Below are 15,253 nucleotides of genomic sequence, written 5' to 3'. Positions count from 1 at the left end.
AATCGGCGTCGCTAAATCCCTTAAGTCTAATATCATCCCATGGTAACAAAGGGGAATATCAGCAGTCCCTTTAAGATAACGGACTATCCTTTTGACCGCTTTCCAGTGATCCGGTCCAAGGTTACTTTGGTAACGGCTTACCATACCCACTGCCAAACTTATGTCAGGTCTAGTACACAACATAGCATACATTAGACTCCCAACTGCAGATGCATAAGGTACTTTGGACATATAATTCTTTTCTTCTTAATTCTTTGGGGCATTGATCTTTACTTAGGACCAAAGTTTTATCCATAGGAATATCAACGGGTTTGCAATCATGCATTCGAAAACATTCAAGAATCTTCTTTATGTAAGTCTCTTGGGACAAACTAAGAATCTTTCTTGAGAGATCTCGTGTGATCTTAACATCTAATACATAATTAGCTTCACCCATGTCCGTCATTTCAAAATTAGAGGACAGCCACTTCTTAGTAGCGACAATACCTTCAAGATCGTTACCAGCTAATAGTATATCATCGACGTACAATGCCAGGATAATAATACTTTCCTTGGATCGTTTAATATACACACAATGGTCTTCCTCAATCATCTCATAACCAGCAGAGATGATAGACTGATGGAAACACATATACCATTGTCTAGACGATTGCTTAAGGCCATAAATAGAACGTTTGAGACGATAAACTTTGCGCTCTTGTCCCTTGACCTCAAAACCCTTGGGTTGAGACATGTAAATCTCTTCGTCCAGTTCTCCATTGAGAAATGCAGTTTTAACATCCATTTGGCAAAATTCTAAATCCAAATGTGCGACTATAGCAAGCATGAGACGAATTGAGGCAAACCTCACCACAGGGGAAAAAGTTTCCTCATAGTCAATACCCTCCTGTTGGGTATATCCCTTCGCTACTAGGCGATCCTTGTGATTGTCAATTGAACCATCTTCCTTGCGTTTAATTTTAAAGACACATTTGTTTCCAATAGTCTTTCGCCCAGGCGGAAGGTCAACATAATCCCAAACATCATTGTCTTTCATTGATTTTATTTCATTCTGCATGCCAACAATCCATTTACCGCTAGCAGGTGATGAAACCGCTTCTTCATAAGAAGTAGGTTCATCCTCAACACTCTCAGCACACATTAATATCCCCCCTTCAATCTCAAAACGACGACGGGGTACTTTTTGACGCTTACTTTTGTGTGTCTCAAGGTCTTGGGGCTCTAGTGTGATACTCCCACTAGGATGAAGATCACTCCCACTATCTTCAGCGGGTATAGGTTGAGAAACTAATTCCCTACATTCGCTAGAAGATGGAAAGATGTCAACATTCTCTTTTATTTCAAAGAGTTCCAAGTCCTTGTTAATGTCACTGATGCGATGAAAATCATCTTCAATGAAAACAATATCTCTGGACTCTACTTCAGTCATTCCTCCACTTGGATGTTCACCATACATAACATAACCTTTTGAGCAATCATAATACCTTATAAAGATAAGCTTTCTTGCTCTAGGTCCTAGTTTCCCATACGTGTGAGAAGTGTTGTGAACAAAACCAGCTGAACTCCATGGGCGCAAATTCCCTAAATTGGGTTTTTCGCCTTTCCAGAGTTCATATGGTGTGGTAGGAACTGATTGTGACGGGAAACGGTTCAAAATGTAGGCTGCAGTCATAATAGCATCCCCCCAGAAAGATATTGGGAGGTTGGCTTGCGCCATCATTGATCTAACCATATCCAATAATGTTTTATTCCTTCTCTCTGCAACACCATTTTTTTGCATAGTATAGGGAATAGTAAGCTTCCTAGTTATACCCTTTGTCTCACAAAATTCTTTGAACATATCATATAAGTATTCGCGTCCACGGTCAGTACGGAGAGTCTTCAAACTCTTCCCAGTTTGATTCTCAACCTCTGCTACAAAGCTCTTGAAACAATCCAAGGCTTCGTAGCGGTGATCGATCAAATATACATAACCAAATCGCGTATAATCATCAACAAATGTAAGAAAATAGGAATAACCATGCCTAGATTTAACATTCATAGGTCTACAGATGTCAGAATGTACCAACTCAAGAGGTTGAATAACACGTTTAGCCTTACCAAAAGGTTTCGACAAGCTTTGCCTTCTAGACAGGGTTCACAAACGGGTAAGAAAACTTTAGCGAGTGAGCCAAGATGGCCTTCTCGAGCTAACCTTGTCATCCTATCTTGCCCAATGTGGCCTAGTCTAGCATGCCAAGTCATACAATCATCAACAACACTACTACTAGCATTAGTTACTAAAACATCAGAAGAGAAAGAATTAAACAAATCTAATTTAAAGAAGTTATTACTTAAATAACCTTGTCCAAAAAAAATACCATCATAAATGATGTCCAACCTACCGTCTTCGATTTTAAAAGAATATCCAAAACTAAGAAGTCCAATAACTGAAAGTAAATTATGATGAATTCCAGGTACATAGAGCACATCATGAAGTGTTAAAATGCGTCCAGAGCGCATATGAAGTTGATAAGTACCAACTCCCACAGCTTACTCACTTGAGCCATTGCCCATGTAGACTCTTTGTGTACCACGTGAAAGACGTCGATAATTTACGAACCCTGCTCGATCTCGAGCTACATGTCTTGTTGCTCCCGTATCTACAATCCATTCAGGGAGAGAGTGAGCAACCAATACATGTGTACAAACACAAATGTTTACGGAGTTAGGTGAAAAAGGTACCTTTTTCGGCTCAGTGCACTCACGGCAAAAATGTCCCTTTTTGCTACAGTTGTAACATTTCATCTTGGACTTATCCTTTTTACCAGCTCGCTTGCCACGACGGCGCTTAGCTGTCTTTTCTGCCTTACTGACATCTTTTCGGCTATCGTTCTTGCGCTTACCCTGAGGTTTGCGCTCACCTTGAGCATACAAGGAAACCACACGTGTCACCTCTTGGCGCTCAACCTCAAGCTCAACGTGTCGAGAGATATCAGAAAAATTCTTGATGCCTTCATTATGAGTCAAAATTTTCTTCATATGCACCCAAGAATCAGGCAATGACCTTATCACAGCTAAAACTTGTTGTTCATCAGTAAGAACATTCCCAACAGATTTTAGATCACGTATCATTGACGACATCATCCTAATATGTTCAGTCATTGAATGGTTGGGATCTTTTCTATAAACCTCGAATTTCAGCACTAAGCTGCGAAGTCTAGTAGTGGACGTACCACCAAAATCAAATTTTAGATGATCCCAAATTTGCTTGGATGTTGGATAATTCTCATATTCTCCAATTAGATCATCATTCATGCTACTCAACATAGCATAGCGTGCATGACGATCTTTCTTAACCCAAGCTTCATAGGCTTCAAGGTCACGACGGGCTTGTACAGAATTACCTTCTTGAGGTCGGACCATCTCATTTGTTAACAGTTCCGTTTGATCTTTGGAGTCGAACAGGTACTGAATTTTCCTATTCCACGTGTCATAGTTCTTCCCATCTAGTTCGTATCCCTTGGTGAGATCATCAATCAAATTCTCGGTATTCATTTCTACACGTATTATGCACAAAGATTGACATTATTATTATGTGTACATTCGAAATACTGTCTCAAAATCTAATTAATAAAAATAACATTTACACACAAATTTAGGATCGAAAATTTCTCTAGGCTCATAATCATCACCCAAATGTGTACTTCAACACGAAATTTATTAATTAATTCGGACAAGTAATTATTGGTAAAACACATAGCTTAAACCAACTGCACCACTAATTGTCATTTCACTAGCATGTCAAAACACACACAAAACAACATGTGATCATATCATTCATGTCAAGCATTTTCATTTAGCAAACAAGTTATGAGAAAAAGACACTACACCAACTAGCATGTTACTGCTTCCTAACGTATACATCTCACGAAAACATTTTCAACTAATGAAAATGACACGAGCATCTCCACAGTATCCAGAAGCATTGTATACACGTAGTATACTGTTGCCGGAAACACACTGTATACACCAAAAAAAACAACTTTGGACTTTACATAACAAATATATATAGTCCACCAAAAAGTTACGCTTAAGGTGCTGGACACTAAGTCCATTTGGTTACTAAGCCCACTTAAAACTCATTTTCATGCTCGGGATGAATACTAACAACATTTTTAGAAAACTTAGAAAAAAAATGATTCACACAGCAAGCAAAACATGGTGACTTTCCACAAACAACATATGATGACTGTACGTATGGAACAAACCATTTAAAAACAAAACAGATCATCATGGAATTGAAAATAATATGTACTTAGCATATTACATCCCTACGTACATAACTGTAACTATATAGTATATACACGACATGATTTTTAAATAAGGAAAAAAGATCATGGTATTTACACAAAAAAAAATATAAAAGGATACGAAATTATGGTGTTATTGATCTGTAGTACCGAGCATTTTCAACTAATCAAAATGACGCGAGCATCAAAACAGTCGAGAACACAGTACACAACCGTTTCTCTTGTTTCTGAACATTTTACCGAGCAGATATATATACGGAGCTATAGGTTCATTACAACAAATATAATAAACCCTCCTTCATATACTTTCCAAGTACTGGACACCAAGTCCATTACTGACTGCATTCCTTGCTCGGGTATAGAAGCTCACATGGGTTTATAACCCAACCACACATCATAGAAAAATTACAGAGCAATCCCATGTCTTCATACGAAACAAAAAGCAAACACCACGGATGCATCAAACAAACACCATGAAACCATGTTATAAACTGCATATGATCAAGGAATCAAAACAACAAACCAACATGGATTGAACTTATAAGCATGTTCTCAACCATAACAAAAAATCGATTCATTGATCACACTTCCACAACAAAATCTCATGTAGGTATAAAACAGATTATTACCACCATTACAATCATGATAATCAACAGATTCATATCAATCAACATATGAAAAATAAAAAAAATATCAATCACATAACACATCAAAGAAGACTCAAATAGGCGAATCAAGCAATACTAAAAAGCTCATGATGCCACTGTTACAAAAACATGAATCAAAGTAAATGGATTCGGATAGGAACTTACCTGCGGAAGATCCGAAATCCCCAGGATCGATTGATTGCTGTTACAAGCCTTTTCTCTGAGAATCCTTCTTCTTTGATTCATGTTTTTGTAACAGTGAGGTCTTGAATATACTCTACTAGAGAATATACTGCTAGTTCACACCCTAGTCTCCTAGAGAAGTAATGGAAGAGATATTTTCTATAAACCCTAAGCTTTGCGGCAGTAGTTTCATTAGTCAATAAGAATAACAAATACTCTTATATATAGGATAGGAGATAGGAAGTACTCACCCGTAGGGTTCTCACTTCTTTTCACGACTGGTTCCACAATTCCCCCAGTACATATGCGGGCATATATATGGACTTAGTCATGGGTCAGTTCAATGACCAAATACTAACAGTTGAGATACCAATACTACTGCATCATAAACAATACTATTTCTGTAGATGTTTCTTTATCAAGTAAGTCGTGTTTCCTTACTAGGGGTGTGTCCTTACCTTAATTAGAACCCTTAAATAAAGCTATATATATAAGCTTCTGACCTTGAACTAAGGTTTTCAATAATTATTTTAAGTTGCTTCATATCCAATCAAAGAATTTAGGTGGCTGATCTCCGATCAATTCCTGATCCTTTCTAGTATTATCACCCCTACCAGAGTCTAAAACAAGTCTTTTACAACGAGATTATTACTAAAACTGATGACCCGAGTCAGCATACTTTGACTGACGTGTCCTTTGACGAGAGAGGAAAATTATTTTGTTGTTGAAGGATTGAAGCAACAACATGCCTCACCGCTCCTTGAATTTCTTGGTTGGATGCTTCACCGGAGAAAAAAGAAAAGGAGAGGAGCAGCAGCAGCAGCAGAACGAGATTGAAAGAAGTTCCGAAGCTATTATTGTGCAAAATAGAAATGAAACTGAAATCGATGGAGGACAAGACGAATATCTTCCCGAAGAATTGGTGATTGAAAGTATTCTTACGAGATTACCAGCGCGGAGTCTTGCGAAATTCAGGACAGTCTGTAAGTTATGACACAATTCAATCCGTAATGATTCTAGATTTTTTGCAATTCACTATACTCAAAACAAAGATAAAGTATTTATAATCTTTAATCTACTTAATAATAATGAATTGAGAGACGGCTCTGGTAAAATGATTTATTTTTTCAGTTTTATAAGAGCAAAAAAGCAGTCTCATATGAGAGTTAAATATCTGACTGGTATTATGACCAAGAACACCCATGAAATGGTAGGTTTCTGCAATGGTTTAGCATGTACCAAACTAGTTGTTGAAAACAATGATGCTCATGGTTCAGTAACTGTTGTGAACCCTATCCGGGATGAAACACTTGTCCTCTCATATTTTCCACCTACTCAGGGATACATCTACTTGTGCCATGGTTTTGGTTTCGATACATTATGTTAAGGATACAACCATCCTCACTCATTCAAAGAAGTAACTACAGTTGTATCCTTCTAAGCTATAGCTATCATATTATGTCGACATTCTAATGTCTGTCAATCTTGTATTATTGGTATACAATCTTGCAATATCTTCTGTAATAATATCCGTATACGGCTCTTTATATTGAATGAGTATCCACAATATCAAGTGTGGAACATTTCACCAAAACATCTTTTCCTAGCTTGGTATCGAGTCTAAAGATCCAAAACTCACGCTTCTTTTCTTTCACCATGGCTGAAACTTCAACACTTCATCAAATACACATCAACCATCTGATCAGTGTCAAACTCAATGACAACAACTATCTCCTATGGGTGACACAATTCAAACCTCTTCTCAAAGGTTACAAATTACAAGGTTTTGTTGATGGTACAATGGAAAAACCAGCAAAAACCATACCTGCTACTGAAGAAGGTGCACAGCCAACTCCTAATCCTGCTTATGCAAAATATGAGGAACAAAACCAAATACTCTTAGGGTGGATTCTTTCCTCTTTATCTGAAGGTGTATTAGGTCGAGTTGCAGGTCTCTCAACATCACAAGCTGTATGGGAAGCCCTTCAAAGGAGATATGCACCAAAAACCAAAGCTCATCAAATGAACCTGAAAAGACAACTACACAGTCTTCGCAAAGGTAACAACTCAATGCAAGATTATTTCTCGAAAACTAAGCAATTTTTTGATGCACTTGCAACATCTGGAAAACCTCTCTCTGAAGAAGATACGCGAGAATCAATTCTAGCTGGACTAGATCAGGCTTATGACTCCATTGTCACAACCTTAAGCACTGTCGACAAGATCGACATGGATACTTTTCAAGCTCATCTGCTTTCATTTGATCTCTGTCTTGAACAACAGTTAGCCGTATTGCAACAACCGCTAGCCAATGTTGCTGCCTCATCAAACTCCATATCATTTCAGAAGCAAGATCAAAGGAGATATCCAAACAATCGTCCACAAAATCAATCCAACTGTCAGCCTAGAAACATGTATCAAGGTTAAGGTCCTTGTGAGATCTGCAAACGCAAGAATCATGATGCTCAATTCTGTTGGTTTCGTAACAAAATGGACAACAACAACAAACAGTCAGCTGCATACTTGGCTCTCCCTGGTGGTCCTGCTGATAACAACTGGGTGACTGATACAGGTGCAACTCATCACCTGACTGCAAATCTCAACATTCTGCATGAGTACGATGGCACTGAAAAAGTGCGCATAGGAAATAGTGAGGCTCTCCATATCGAAAATATTGGTAATGCTTCCTTTCAGTTAAACAATATTCTCCATGTCCCTCAAATAAAGACCAACTTACTTTCGGTCTCTAAATTCTGCAAAGATAATAACATTTTCTTTGAATTCTATGCAAGTTCTTTTATTGTGAAGGAAATCCAGTCGGGGACAACCCTGTTGCAAGGCAGATTTAAGAATGGGCTCTATGTCTTTGATGTTATTCGATAGATTCAACATACAACACCAGCTGCTCTACTATCCAATACAGTCCCTCTATGGCATCAAAGATTGGGTCACCCAATGCTTCGCACTGTTTTTAGGATGAGAAAAAATCTTTCCCTTACTGTTTCAAATAAGAAGTTTGATTATTGTCACTCTTGTCATATGAGCAAGAGTCATAAACTTCCATTTCCTACTAGTAGTACAATTATTGATGAACCGTTGAGTTTAATTGTTGCTGATTTATGGGTTTCACCACATGTTTCAAAAGATGGTTTTAGATATTATCTTCTTATTCTAGATGTTTACTCACACTATACTTGGATTTATCCACTAGTTAGAAAATCAGATGCCTTTCCCATCTTTATTCAATTCAAAAAGCTGATAGAAAATCAAACAGATCATAAACTCAAGGTTTTTCAATCTGACAATGGTGGAGAGTTTAGGAAGTTTACTTCTTTCCTTAATAATTTTGGTGTTATACATAGATTTTCGTGTCCTCACACATCTGCTCAAAATGGCATTGCTGAAAGACGCATTAGACATATCACTGAGTCCGGATTAGCTCTCTTGTTTCATGCCTCCATGCCAAAATCATACTGGTTAGAAGCTTTCTCAACTGCATGTTATCTTATTAACAGACTACCTGCATCCCAACATGAAGCTAAATCTCCACTCCAACTCCTATACAACAAAAAACCTGACTGCTCCTTTCTAAAGGTTTTTGGTTTTCTATGTTACCCATGCCTTCGCCCATATGTCTCTAATAAGATTGAACCAAGATCATTACCGTGTGTATTCATTGGTTACAGTGGCGCGCACAAAGGATATCTATGTTTATATGTACCTACAGGAAGGTTGTATATCTCTCGACACGTCAAGTTCGTAGAAACAAGCTTCCCATTTGCTGCCAAGCAACAGGTATGTATCACTAAACCCATTTCCAGGCCATCCACAAAAATATTTGCATCGCCCACTTTTTCTAATTCATCTCATGAGAATATTGTTTCTCAACTATCCTCTCCTCTGCCACATATTCCACCAATGTCGCCTGGTATGGATATTTTGCAGTCACCACCTCTATCACCAAATATGGATAATGTGCAGCCAACTTTAAACACAGCAGCACCAGAATCTACTACAACAATCCCTTCTGTAGAGACAACCACTTCAGCAGCACCACAACCATCTATATTGCAGTCGGCTCCATTAGCTCCACCAGCTCCACCTGCACCACTTACACAGCATCATATGATCACTAGAGCTAGACATGGTATCAAAAAACCAGTCAACAAGCTTTGTCTTACAGCAACAAAGTATCCACTTGCAGAGACATCACTCACCACCCCATCATCTTATACAGAAGCATCGAAAAATCCAAAATGGATACCTCCCATGGATGATGAGATTAATGATCATATTCGTAATGGTACGTGGAGCTACGTACTACATGAACCATGGATGAATTTGATTCGCTCGAAATGGGTTTTTAAGGTTAAACAGAAAGCAGATGGTACAATTGACAGACCAAAATCTCGACTAGTAGCTAAAGGCTTCAATCAAAGAGAAGGTTTTGATTATGATGAAACCTTCAGTCCTGTGATTAAACCAAGCACTATTAGACTTGTCTTGTCCATTGCTGTGGCAAATGGTTGGTCCTTGCAACAATTAGATGTTTAGAATGCTTTCCTGCATGGTGTTCTGACAGAAGATGTTTATATGAAGCAGCCAGTTGGTTATATTCATCCTGACTTTCCAACTCACGTTTGCAAGTTGAAAAAGTCAATCTACGGCCTCAAGAAATCTCCATGCACTTGGTTTTCAAGGCTTAGCACGTACCTAGTTGAGCTGGGTTTCAAAGGATCTATTGCAGACAATTCACTATTTATCAAGAAGAATTCAGATGGAGTAATTTATGTCTTAATATATGTTGATGACATTATCATCACAGGTTCCAATTCTTCTCTTATTACAAACCTAATATCTTCTCTGAATTCTGTTTTTGCAATCAAAGATTTAGGTGACCTCAGCTACTTCTTGGGGATAGAAGTTATTAAGAAAAAAGATTCAGTTTTGTTGAGTCAACAAAAATACATCACTGATCTGCTTAAACGGACCAAGATGGATGCTGCAAAACCAGTTGCTACTCCCTTGGCTGTGAACACTAAAATCAGAAGATTGGGTACACAAAGATTTGAGGATCCAACGCTTTATAGAAGTGTCTGTGGAGCATTGCAATATCTACATCTCACTCGGCCTGATGTTGCTGTCGCAGTAAACAAAGTGTGCCAGTTCATGCAAGACCCTTACATCGAGCATTGGGAGCTAATCAAACGCATACTCAGGTATCTCAAACACACAGTTCAACATGGTTTGGTTTTGCGCAAATCTTCATATATCAGTCTTCATGCCTACTCTGACTCTGATTGGGCTGGAAGTCTCGATGATCGACGATCCACTAGTGGATACTGCATCTATTTTGGCAACAATATTGTATTTGGAGCGCAAGAAAACATAAAATTGTTTCCAAGTCGAGAACTGAAGCAGAATATAGAGGCATAGCCATAGCAACTTCTGAACTAATCTGGCTTCAATCTTTGCTAAAAGAACTTGGTGTTGAAGTAAGAGCTCCGTCAATCTAGTGTGACAATTTAGGGGCTACATATCTCACTGCCAATCAAGTTTTTCATTCTCGTATGAAGCACATAGAAATTGATTATCACTTCGTGCGTGAAAGAGTAGCAAACAAGCAGCTTCTGGTACGGTTCATCTCGACTAAAGACCAAGTTGCTGACATCTTCACTAAGGGTTTGTCAGTACAAGGGTTTCTTTATCTCAGGAACAAGTTGAACATTCAACAACTCATGCTCAACTTGAGGGAGGATGTTAAGGATACAACTATCCTCACTCATTCAAAGCAGTAACTACAGTTGTATCCTTCTAAGCTATAGCTGTCATATTATGTCGACATTCTAATGTCTGTCAATCTTGTATTTTTGGTATACAATCTTGCAATATCTTCTGTAATAATAGATGTATACAGATCTTTATTTTGAATGAGAATCCACAATATCAAGTGTGGAACATTTCACCAAAACATCTTGTCCTAGCTCATTATCACAAGTGTACAAGGTTGTTGTTGTTTTTGCTCAGAAGACAACCCAGAGCTACTTTACTTGGTCATTACACTGGGAACTATGTCGTGGCGAACGATAATTACTAGTACTTCTGATATCTCACCACTGCCGAGCAGTCCGATGCTCACTAGAGTTCCCAGAATGTTATGGCAACGTTTTGCGGGGGTGATCTTTAATGGAGGACGCAAAATCAAGTTGGTAATAATGATGACGTAATTGAAATGTTTCTCTCGTTCGACCTCCATAACGAGAAGATTCAATTCATCCGACTCCCGGATGAATGTACTCTGACAACAACGACAAATGAGCGTCGGTATGTAGTAGTTGATCATCTTTTGGAGTTTAAAGGATACCCTTGTATTGCACGTTCGGAGAGAATCACACCAACATACGTCAATCATTGGGGACATCGTTGCAGGTATCGGACCGCTGTTTGTTGTTGTTGTTGCAAGATTCATATGTATATACTGAAGGACAAGGACAATCAAGTATGGACCAGGGAGGAAACTTTCGATGTTCAGATTGTAACTCCCCTCTGTTGCTACTTTGACACTTCTGCGGCTATGCCTCCTACAGTATAATGAATTTCTGCGATCAGGTGTTATTGTATTGGTTTGACGGGGAACGTCTTGTACTGTACGATTTGCAAGAGAAGCATCTCAAGTTGGTGGAGTGCTTTCGCTCCTATCCTAGTGTTTTTCAAACTAAGATGAACGAAGACCTAGAGCGTCTTATTGGTGATGATGATAATATTTATTGCCCGTCCATGGATTATCAGCTGCACGCTCAAGTGGAGAACATCATTTCTCTGGAAATCTTCATTCCTAAAGAAGCTAAAGCTGTAAAAATTGATTGTCCTGATGAGGTGAAGCGCATTATCCATAGCAATGTCATAAATAACGATCATGGTCGATTTTCTCACAAAACACTTTCCAAGACTGATCATCCTCCCATTAAGATGGTAAAAGACCAAGCTATCATAGTCGGTTCATGCAACGGTTTGGTTTGTATTTCTATACCAGAACCTTATAGCCGTTTCCGTAACGATCCTGTTTACGTATGCAATCCTACAACCGGAGAATACGTTAATCTTCCAGCATTGTCTCCGAAAGACAGTGCTGCTGATCCTACTACGTTCAGCGGCATCTCCCACAGAAGTGTCCAGGTTTATACACTTGGGAGTGGTGTCGGGTGGAGAAATCTTGCAGCCATCACCGACAAACTGTACTTGCCTGGAGTCTGCGGAAATGGAGTAATTTATTTTATTGACGACGACAACTGGAAACTTGTGACTTTTGATTTAGAAAGTGAAGAGTTCCAAGTCCTACCACAACAACCACCTTGTTTCCGTTTTGGCGATCATAATAGCGTCTTTCATGCCAAGGTTCTCGGAGGATGTTTTTACGTAGTTCATCGCGAGCGTGGCAAGTCTGTAGATTTGTGGTCTTAGTATTCCGCCATGCGAAGGCCCCGGTAAAGAGAATTTTTATCAGATAATTTCCTTGACGAAGAGCAATCAAGTTCTATTTTGGTGTGACAGAACTGTTTTGTGCTGCCATGACCCTAAAACTGGAGCCGTAAGCGAGATTGCGAGTGACGACGACTGGAGAAATATAAATACTTTTCAAGCAATTCCACACATGAACACCTATTCTAATATCATAAAAATACTTTTCATAATTCCTTATAACAGCAAGGTAAATTTCTATGGATGAAGTATTACGTCTCTAGTTTTGTCCATTAGAGGTTCAAGAATAACTTGTATCCGAAAAACTGTAAATTTCAGTGCACAGAGCCTAATGTAAATGAGACGCCATTCCTAAGGTTTCTATATATGTTCCTATAACTGGTAAATTAAATTTAGTGATGGATGATGTTCTAAATGTTATACATACATACTTCCAAAAGAAAAACTACCAACAGTTTCCTTCGTCTTCATCATCATCATCATCATCTTCTTCTTCTTCTTCTTCTTCTTCTTCTTCTTCTTCTTCTTCTTCTTCTTCTTCTTCTTCTTCTTCTTCTTCTTCTTCTTCTTCTTCTTCTTCTTCTTCTTCTTCTTCTTCTTCTTCTTCTTTGTGATGGTAGAGATATCACCACTCTGAGTTGCCATTTAACTTTGAACTTCTTGAATTGTTTTACAACTTTTACGAGAGAGAATAGAGACAAGACTAGATTTTGTTTCCACTGTACTCGGACGCTTTTTATAAGAGAGAAAAAATGAAAAGGATTTTATGGGTCCGAGTTTACACAATGGATGGAGACGATTGACTTTCTCTCTCCGAACTAATGATCCTACGGTCTTATTGCTGTGGTTGACAACCGCTACATTGTTTGTGTTATTGGAATGATATTATATTATTCACTAGACACTGCCCCTTCTTCATCTCCCATATATAACAAGTGTGTGTACTATCAAAATTGAGTTTTTCCCCTAAACCGTGACACATTTCAGCAGTGATTAAAGGGCTATTAGCCACAAAAGGTAAGAAGACTCCCAGTCAGAAATTTTAAGAACGACTTTGAAAACGATGATATACCCACTGGTCCGTATCATCTTCAATAATGCCAACAAACTCCTTTTAAAGTTGATCCCAGTTAAAAATTTCATGTTAAGAAGGATAAATTGTAGCCAACCAATAAACCATTCCATTGGTTTCATGATAAATATGCTCAACTTTAAACCAAGCAAACTGGTTTTTCAATCCAGTGATGATATGTCTCCAAATGTAAACAATATTCTAGGGAGGGTTAGAGTTCTCACTGTTAATTAAAACCACGACAGTCACGAAATATAAACCGAGATGAACTCTTCTGAATTCATTAGCCAGAGCATCTATAAAACCAATCTCAACCCTGTGAAGCGCATGACCAGTTAAACACATAAATGAAAATACAAGAACTAGCCATGAATTCTCTTATGTTGAGTAAAATCGAGTAAAATTGTCTCTTTGTTCGTAACTAGTCTTGAGATCAATTTATGTCAATACTATGGATACAAATCCTTGTGATTTATTAGTGTCCGCCAAAATCCTTCTTTTTCATGAAAACAAGGTCACTCGTGTTGTTCTCTTGGGAATGACATTTAACGGGGATGAGTTCTTATATGAACTTGTGCTTTATTGTTATATCTTTTTGGGGAGGGTTGTCGTGGAATTATAAAGGGGATGCTTGTATCTTTTTAATCTCCTAGGATGAGCTCTACGTATTTATTACTATGTGAAATCATCTAAATAAGTTGATATGAGGAGGTACATTTTAACTATGTTATTATGTAGTATCTCCATCTTCCTCAAAACTTGAAGATATCTTTTGATTTTATTTCTAATGATCCCGCGATTTTCGTACCTTTGTTAATTTTATTGACCAAAAAGGGGAGAAGTATTTAGTAATTTCATACTACATACATATGGTTTGCGGATCATTATGTAAGGGGGAAGTGAATCATTAAGCTATATGTTTTACCTATTATACACAAGATGTAAGTATTGATTAAGTGGGAGAAACATATTTTTGGAGAGAAGATAATAATACTATGTCTTTGTATAACAACTATTGAGAATATTTGTTTTCTTAAGTTGTTATCGCTATGGAATCGGTTCTTCAACAACAACGATGCTGAGTTGAACACATTCACAATCATTGCGACTTGAAATAACGAAGAGTTCAAGGAAAGTTGAAGAAACCAAGGAAATCAAGGCATGATGGATCGAGGAATTTTTTCACAAAACTTTATTTTTGTTATCCATACGTATTAATAGTTTTGTCACTAAAATTGACAAAGGGGAGATTATTAGAGCATTGCCCGGTCGAACTCACAAGTGTTTCTATATCAAGCTTGTTGTTAAATTTAGTTGTCAAAACTATATCTTGATTTCTAGTCTACAATTAGTTAAGGTCTCGGTCTAGGATAGAGGCAGTTGAGAAACGAACCAGTCATCATTTGTTTTCTACCGTTTGAAGGCGAAGATCAACCGAAGCTTTTGGAGAACTTCATCAACAAAAGGTAAGTGAAGACTGAACCACCTATTTCTCAAGTTATATTCACCTTTCTATCCTTGAGACGATTGTCACATAACTAATTAGACGAAATTTCTCGAAATATAATGACTACGCTTAA

Source organism: Papaver somniferum, chromosome 5 (genome assembly GCF_003573695.1).
Source record: "Papaver somniferum cultivar HN1 chromosome 5, ASM357369v1, whole genome shotgun sequence".
Classification (NCBI taxonomy): domain Eukaryota; kingdom Viridiplantae; phylum Streptophyta; class Magnoliopsida; order Ranunculales; family Papaveraceae; genus Papaver; species Papaver somniferum.
This window is presented reverse-complemented; position numbering follows the sequence as displayed.